Source organism: Hypanus sabinus, unplaced genomic scaffold (assembly GCF_030144855.1).
Source record: "Hypanus sabinus isolate sHypSab1 unplaced genomic scaffold, sHypSab1.hap1 scaffold_485, whole genome shotgun sequence".
NCBI classification, from domain to species: domain Eukaryota; kingdom Metazoa; phylum Chordata; class Chondrichthyes; order Myliobatiformes; family Dasyatidae; genus Hypanus; species Hypanus sabinus.
The window spans coordinates 28,321-37,760 of record NW_026781355.1 but is presented as its reverse complement, the minus strand read 5'-3'; positions in this window follow the sequence as shown (position 1 = coordinate 37,760).

Here is a 9,440-nt window from a genome sequence, read left to right as displayed (position 1 = left end):
GACAAAACCCAGTCTGTACGATCTCCTCTCAGACCAAACCCAGTCTGTCCGATATCCTCTCAGACCAAACCCAGTCTATCCAATCTTCCCTCAGACAAAACCCAGTCTGTACGATCTCCCCTCAGACCAAACCCAGTCTGTCCAAACTCCATCAGACCAAACCCAGTCTGTCCAATCTTCCCTCAGACCAAACCCAGTCTGTCCGATCTCCTCTCAGATCAAACCCAGTCTGACCGATCTCCCCTCAGACCAAACCCAGTCTGTCCGATCTCCCCTCAGAACAAACCCAGTCTGTCCGATCTCCCCTCAGACCAAACCCAGTCTGTCCAATCTCCATCAGACAAAACCCAGTCTGTACGATCTCCCCTCAGTCCAAACCCAGTCTGTCCGATCTCCCCTCAGAACAAACCCAGTCTGTCCAATCTCCCTCAGACGTAACCCAGTCTGTCCAATCTTCCCTCAGACCAAACCCAGTCTGTCCGATCACCATCAGACCAAACCCAGTCTGTCCGATATCCTCTCAGACCAAACCCAGTCTATCCAATCTTCCCTCAGACAAAACCCAGTCTGTACGATCTCCCCTCAGACCAAACCCAGTCTGTCCGATCTCCATCAGACCAAATCCAGTCTGCCCGATCACCCTCAGACCAAACCCAGTCTGTCCGATCTCCTCTCAGATCAAACCCAGTCTGTCCGATCTCTCCTCAGACTAAACCCAGTCTGTCCGATCTCCCCTCAGACCAAACCCAGTCTGTCCGATCTCCCCTCAGAACAAACCCAGTCTGTCCGACCTCCCCTCAGACCAAACCCAGTCTGACTGATTTCCCCTCAGACCAAATACAGTCTGACCGATCTCCCCTCAGACCAAACCCAATCTGTCAGATCTCTCCTCAGACCAAACCCAGTCTGTCCGATCTCCCCTCAGACCAAACCCAGTCTGTCCGATCTCCATCAGACAAAACCCAGTCTGTATGATCTCCCCTCAGTCCAAACCCAGACTGTCCGATCTCCCCTCAGAACAAACCCAGTCTGTCCAATCTCCCTCAGACAAAACCCAGTCTGTCCAATCTTCCCTCAGACCGAACCCAGTCTGTCCGATCACCATCAGACAAAACCCAGTCTGTCCAATCTTCCCTCAGACCGAACCCAGTCTGTCCCATCACCATCAGACAAAACCCAGTCTGTACGATCTTCATCAGACAAAACCCAGTCTGTCCAATCTTCCCTCAGACCGAACCCAGTCTGTCCCATCACCATCAGACAAAACCCAGTCTGTACGATCTCCTCTCAGACCAAACCCAGTCTGTCCGATCTCCTCTCAGACCAAACCCAGACTGTCTGATCTCCCCTCAGACCAAACCCAGTCTGTCCAAACTCCATCAGACCAAACCCAGTCTGTCCAATCTTCCCTCAGACCAAACCCAGTCTGTCCGATCTCCTATCAGATCAAACCCAGTCTGTCCGATCTCCCCTCAGAACAAACCCAGTCTGTCCGATCTCCCCTCAGACCAAACCCAGTCTGTCCAATCTCCATCAGACAAAACCCAGTCTGTACGATCTCCCCTCAGTCCAAACCCAGTCTGTCCGATCTCCCCTCAGAACAAACCCAGTCTGTCCAATCTCCCTCAGACGTAACCCAGTCTGTCCAATCTTCCCTCAGACCAAACCCAGTCTGTCCGATCACCATCAGACCAAACCAGTCTGTCCGATATCCTCTCAGACCAAACCCAGTCTATCCAATCTTCCCTCAGACAAAACCCAGTCTGTACGATCTCCGCTCAGACCAAACCCAGTCTGTCCGATCTCCATCAGACCAAATCCAGTCTGCCCGATCACCCTCAGACCAAACCCAGTCTGTCCGATCTCCTCTCAGATCAAACCCAGTCTGTCCGATCTCTCCTCAGACTAAACCCAGTCTGTCCGATCTCCCCTCAGACCAAACCCAGTCTGTCCGATCTCCCCTCAGAACAAACCCAGTCTGTCCGATCTCCCCTCAGACCAAACCCAGTCTGACTGATTTCCCCTCAGACCAAATACAGTCTGACCGATCTCCCCTCAGACCAAACCAAATCTGTCAGATCTCTCCTCAGACCAAACCCAGTCTGTCCGATCTCCCCTCAGACCAAACCCAGTCTGTCCGATCTCCATCAGACAAAACCCAGTCTGTATGATCTCCCCTCAGTCCAAACCCAGACTGTCCGATCTCCCCTCAGAACAAACCCAGTCTGTCCAATCTCCCTCAGATAAAACCCAGTCTGTCCAATCTTCCCTCAGACCGAACCCAGTCTGTCCGATCACCATCAGACAAAACCCAGTCTGTCCAATCTTCCCTCAGACCGAACCCAGTCTGTCCCATCACCATCAGACAAAACCCAGTCTGTACGATCTCCATCAGACAAAACCCAGTCTGTCCAATCTTCCCTCAGACCGAACCCAGTCTGTCCCATCACCATCAGACAAAACCCAGTCTGTACGATCTCCTCTCAGACCAAACCCAGTCTGTCCGATCTCCTCTCAGACCAAACCCAGACTGTCTGATCTCTCCTAGACCAAACCCAGTCTGTCCGATCTCCCCTCAGACCAAACCCAGTCTGTCCGATCTCCCATTAGACCAAACCCAGACTGTCCGATCTCCATCAGACAAAACCCAGTCTGTCCAATCTTCCCTCAGACCGAACCCAGTCTGTCCCATCACCATCAGACAAATCCCAGTCTGTACGATCTCCTCTCAGACCAAACCCAGTCTGTCCGATCTCCTCTCAGACCAAACCCAGACTGTCTGATCTCTCCTAGACCAAACCCAGTCTGTCCGATCTCCCCTCAGACCAAACCCAGTCTGTCCGATCTCCCCTCAGACCAAATCCAGTCTGTCCGATCTCTCCTCAGACCAAACCGAGTCTCTCCGATCTTTCCACAGACCAAACACTCTGTCCAATCTCACAGACATTTCTCATTCAGTGCCCTCAATTCCAAGACTTCACACAACCAGAAACATCCTGTGGTCCATTCCTCTAGGCCACACAGTATTGCATAGGTTTCAATGAGATCCCTGCAGCCCCCAGCAGTCTTATAAACTACAGCGAGTACAATACCAGAGTTATCAAACACCATAGACCGCACCCTCTGCCTCACTCTCCCTGCCTAATGTTTACCTTGTTGCTTGTTGTGTTGAGTTTCTATTTCTCTTGTTTTGTGGACCCCACGTGGCTTGTTAATTTACAGTCTATTATTAAACTTATTGCTCACAGATGAATTGTCTCCGCTGCTCTGCTTTCAGGATAAGCCTCCTCGACATTCCCTGACACAAAGTATGTCCGTCACTGAGTTGATGATCTTCCAGCAGACTTGTAGTCTGCCGGGGTACACCCGTACATCAGAGAGTCAGTCCACTGTTACACAGCTGCTGGGAATGAACTGTAACACGGGCTCTTGCATCTTCTCCACATCCTCTCAGCAAATCCACTGCTGGGTGACCACAGAAATGTGTGTTTTTAATTTATTATACAAACAATTTACAAGAATGAACTTTTTACATCACCATTAGGCATAGGAGCAGAATTAAGCCATTCAGCCCATCAAGTCTGCTCCACTATTCCATCAAATCTGAATTATTTTCCATCTCAACCCCTTTCTCCTCCCTTCTCCCCACAACCTTTAACTCCCTGACTAATCAGGAACCTAACAAGCTCTGCTTTAAATATGCCCAATGATTTGGTCTCCACAGCTGCCTGTGGAAATGAATTCCACAGATTTACCACTCCCTGGCTAAAGAGATTCCTCCTCATCTCTGTTCTAAATTGCCGTCCTTCTATTCTGAGGCTGTGCCCTCAATTTCAAGACTTCCCCACAATCGGAAATATCCTCTCCATGTTCACTCCCTCCAGGTTTCACAGTATTGCAGAGGTTTCAATGAGATCCCCTGCACCCCCAGCATTCTTCTAAACTCCAGTGAGTACAAGACCAGAGATATAAAACACCATAAACAGCACCATGTCTGGGTGCATCTTGGCTCGATGTGGTACATCTCTGTCTGTGACACAAGAAACTGTTTATTTCGATGAATGTCCAACAGATAAAGCCAATCTGTAATCTTATCTTGCACAAGTCACTGATAGTTCTGTGTTGTTTTTCCTACCACAATGAAAAACAAGATACATTCAGATACTTCCTCATTTACCACGTCCCCAAAAAGCAAGTTCAGTCTTTTCAGCTGTGAAATTAATTGGGCATTATCATTATCTTCCCTCAGACCAAACCCAGTCTGTCCAATCACCCTCAGACCAAACCCAGTCTGTCCGATCTCCCCTCAGACCAAACCCAGTCTGTCCAATCTCCCTCAGACAAAACCCAGTCTGTCCAATGTCCCTCAGACAAAACCCACTCTGTACAATCTCCCCTCAGGCCAAACCCAGTCTGTCCAATCTCCCTCAGACAAAACCCAGTCTGTCCAATCTCCCCTCAGACCGAACCCAGTCTGTCCGATCACCATCAGACAAAACCCAGTCTGTACGATCTCCTCTCAGACCAAACCCAGTCTATCCAATCTTCCCTCAGACAAAACCCAGTCTGTACGATCTCCCCTCAGACCAAACCCAGTCTGTCCGATCTCCATCAGACAAAACCCAGTCTGTACGATCTCTTCTCAGACCAAACCCAGTCTGTCCGATATCCTCTCAGACCAAACCCAGCCTGTCCGATATCCTCTCAGACCAAACCCAGTCTATCCAATCTTCCCTCAGACAAAACCCAGTCTGTACGATCTCCCCTCAGACCAAACCCAGTCTGTCCGATCTCCATCAGACAAAACCCAGTCTGTACGATCTCTTCTCAGACCAAACCCAGTCTGTCCGATCTTCCCTCAGACAAAACCCAGTCTGTACGATCTCCCCTCAGACCAAACCCAGTCTGTCCGATCTCCATCAGACAAAACCCAGTCTGTCCGATCTCCCCTCAGACCAAACCCAGTCTGTCCAATCTCCATCAGACCAAACCCAGTCTGTCCAATCTTCCCTCAGACCGAACCCATTCTGTCCCATCACCATCAGACCAAACCCAGTCTGTCCGATCTCCATCAGACAAAACCCAGTCTGTACGATCTCCCCTCAGACCAAACCCAGTCTGTCCAATCTCCCTCAGACAAAACCCAGACTGTCCAATCTTCCCTCAGACCGAACCTAGTCTGTCCGATCACCATCAGACAAAACCCAGTCTGTACGATCTCCTCTCAGACCAAACCCAGTCTGTCCGATCTCCCCTCAGCCCAGACCCAGTCTGTCCGATCTTCACTCAGACCAAACCCAGTCTGTCTGATCTCCCCTCGGACCAAACCCAGTCTGTCCGATCTCACCTCCGACCAAACCCAGTCTGTCCGATCTCGCCTCAGACCAAACCCAGTCTGTCCGGTCTCCCCTCAGATCAAACCCAGTCTGTCCCATCTCCCCTCAGACCAAACCCGGTCTGTCTCATCTCCCCTCAGACCAAACCCAGTCTATCCAATCTTCCCTCAGACAAAACCCAGTCTGTACGATCTCCCCTCAGACCAAACCCAGTCTGTCCGATCTCCATCAGACAAAACCCAGTCTGTACGATCTCTTCTCAGACCAAACCCAGTCTGTCCGATCTTCCCTCAGACAAAACCCAGTCTGTACGATCTCCCCTCAGACCAAACCCAGTCTGTCCGATCTCCATCAGACAAAACCCAGTCTGTCCGATCTCCCCTCAGACCAAACCCAGTCTGTCCAATCTCCATCAGACCAAACCCAGTCTGTCCAATCTTCCCTCAGACCGAACCCATTCTGTCCCATCACCATCAGACCAAACCCAGTCTGTCCGATATCCTCTCAGCCCAGACCCAGTCTGTCCGATCTTCACTCAGACCAAACCCAGTCTGTCTGATCTCCCCTCGGACCAAACCCAGTCTGTCCGATCTCACCTCCGACCAAACCCAGTCTGTCCGATCTCGCCTCAGACCAAACCCAGTCTGTCCGGTCTCCCCTCAGATCAAACCCAGTCTGTCCCATCTCCCCTCAGACCAAACCCGGTCTGTCTCATCTCCCCTCAGACCAAACCCAGTCTATCCAATCTTCCCTCAGACAAAACCCAGTCTGTACGATCTCCCCTCAGACCAAACCCAGTCTGTCCGATCTCCATCAGACAAAACCCAGTCTGACCGATCTCCCCTCAGACCAAACCCAATCTGTCAGATCTCTCCTCAGACCAAACCCAGTCTGTCCGATCTCCCCTCAGACCAAACCCAGTCTGTCCGATCTCCATCAGACAAAACCCAGTCTGTATGATCTCCCCTCAGTCCAAACCCAGACTGTCCGATCTCCCCTCAGAACAAACCCAGTCTGTCCAATCTCCCTCAGACAAAACCCAGTCTGTCCAATCTTCCCTCAGACCGAACCCAGTCTGTCCGATCACCATCAGACAAAACCCAGTCTGTCCAATCTTCCCTCAGACCGAACCCAGTCTGTCCCATCACCATCAGACAAAACCCAGTCTGTACGATCTTCATCAGACAAAACCCAGTCTGTCCAATCTTCCCTCAGACCGAACCCAGTCTGTCCCATCACCATCAGACAAAACCCAGTCTGTACGATCTCCTCTCAGACCAAACCCAGTCTGTCCGATCTCCTCTCAGACCAAACCCAGACTGTCTGATCTCCCCTCAGACCAAACCCAGTCTGTCCAAACTCCATCAGACCAAACCCAGTCTGTCCAATCTTCCCTCAGACCAAACCCAGTCTGTCCGATCTCCTATCAGATCAAACCCAGTCTGTCCGATCTCCCCTCAGAACAAACCCAGTCTGTCCGATCTCCCCTCAGACCAAACCCAGTCTGTCCAATCTCCATCAGACAAAACCCAGTCTGTACGATCTCCCCTCAGTCCAAACCCAGTCTGTCCGATCTCCCCTCAGAACAAACCCAGTCTGTCCAATCTCCCTCAGACGTAACCCAGTCTGTCCAATCTTCCCTCAGACCAAACCCAGTCTGTCCGATCACCATCAGACCAAACCAGTCTGTCCGATATCCTCTCAGACCAAACCCAGTCTATCCAATCTTCCCTCAGACAAAACCCAGTCTGTACGATCTCCGCTCAGACCAAACCCAGTCTGTCCGATCTCCATCAGACCAAATCCAGTCTGCCCGATCACCCTCAGACCAAACCCAGTCTGTCCGATCTCCTCTCAGATCAAACCCAGTCTGTCCGATCTCTCCTCAGACTAAACCCAGTCTGTCTGATCTCCCCTCAGACCAAACCCAGTCTGTCCGATCTCCCCTCAGAACAAACCCAGTCTGTCCGATCTCCCCTCAGACCAAACCCAGTCTGACTGATTTCCCCTCAGACCAAATACAGTCTGACCGATCTCCCCTCAGACCAAACCAAATCTGTCAGATCTCTCCTCAGACCAAACCCAGTCTGTCCGATCTCCCCTCAGACCAAACCCAGTCTGTCCGATCTCCATCAGACAAAACCCAGTCTGTATGATCTCCCCTCAGTCCAAACCCAGACTGTCCGATCTCCCCTCAGAACAAACCCAGTCTGTCCAATCTCCCTCAGATAAAACCCAGTCTGTCCAATCTTCCCTCAGACCGAACCCAGTCTGTCCGATCACCATCAGACAAAACCCAGTCTGTCCAATCTTCCCTCAGACCGAACCCAGTCTGTCCCATCACCATCAGACAAAACCCAGTCTGTACGATCTCCATCAGACAAAACCCAGTCTGTCCAATCTTCCCTCAGACCGAACCCAGTCTGTCCCATCACCATCAGACAAAACCCAGTCTGTACGATCTCCTCTCAGACCAAACCCAGTCTGTCCGATCTCCTCTCAGACCAAACCCAGACTGTCTGATCTCTCCTAGACCAAACCCAGTCTGTCCGATCTCCCCTCAGACCAAACCCAGTCTGTCCGATCTCCCATTAGACCAAACCCAGACTGTCCGATCTCCATCAGACAAAACCCAGTCTGTCCAATCTTCCCTCAGACCGAACCCAGTCTGTCCCATCACCATCAGACAAATCCCAGTCTGTACGATCTCCTCTCAGACCAAACCCAGTCTGTCCGATCTCCTCTCAGACCAAACCCAGACTGTCTGATCTCTCCTAGACCAAACCCAGTCTGTCCGATCTCCCCTCAGACCAAACCCAGTCTGTCCGATCTCCCCTCAGACCAAATCCAGTCTGTCCGATCTCTCCTCAGACCAAACCGAGTCTCTCCGATCTTTCCACAGACCAAACACTCTGTCCAATCTCACAGACATTTCTCATTCAGTGCCCTCAATTCCAAGACTTCACACAACCAGAAACATCCTGTGGTCCATTCCTCTAGGCCACACAGTATTGCATAGGTTTCAATGAGATCCCTGCAGCCCCCAGCAGTCTTATAAACTACAGCGAGTACAATACCAGAGTTATCAAACACCATAGACCGCACCCTCTGCCTCACTCTCCCTGCCTAATGTTTACCTTGTTGCTTGTTGTGTTGAGTTTCTATTTCTCTTGTTTTGTGGACCCCACGTGGCTTGTTAATTTACAGTCTATTATTAAACTTATTGCTCACAGATGAATTGTCTCCGCTGCTCTGCTTTCAGGATAAGCCTCCTCGACATTCCCTGACACAAAGTATGTCCGTCACTGAGTTGATGATCTTCCAGCAGACTTGTAGTCTGCCGGGGTACACCCGTACATCAGAGAGTCAGTCCACTGTTACACAGCTGCTGGGAATGAACTGTAACACGGGCTCTTGCATCTTCTCCACATCCTCTCAGCAAATCCACTGCTGGGTGACCACAGAAATGTGTGTTTTTAATTTATTATACAAACAATTTACAAGAATGAACTTTTTACATCACCATTAGGCATAGGAGCAGAATTAAGCCATTCAGCCCATCAAGTCTGCTCCACTATTCCATCAAATCTGAATTATTTTCCATCTCAACCCCTTTCTCCTCCCTTCTCCCCACAACCTTTAACTCCCTGACTAATCAGGAACCTAACAAGCTCTGCTTTAAATATGCCCAATGATTTGGTCTCCACAGCTGCCTGTGGAAATGAATTCCACAGATTTACCACTCCCTGGCTAAAGAGATTCCTCCTCATCTCTGTTCTAAATTGCCGTCCTTCTATTCTGAGGCTGTGCCCTCAATTTCAAGACTTCCCCACAATCGGAAATATCCTCTCCATGTTCACTCCCTCCAGGTTTCACAGTATTGCAGAGGTTTCAATGAGATCCCCTGCACCCCCAGCATTCTTCTAAACTCCAGTGAGTACAAGACCAGAGATATAAAACACCATAAACAGCACCATGTCTGGGTGCATCTTGGCTCGATGTGGTACATCTCTGTCTGTGACACAAGAAACTGTTTATTTCGATGAATGTCCAACAGATAAAGCCAATCTGTAATCTTATCTTGCACAAGTCACTGATAGTTCT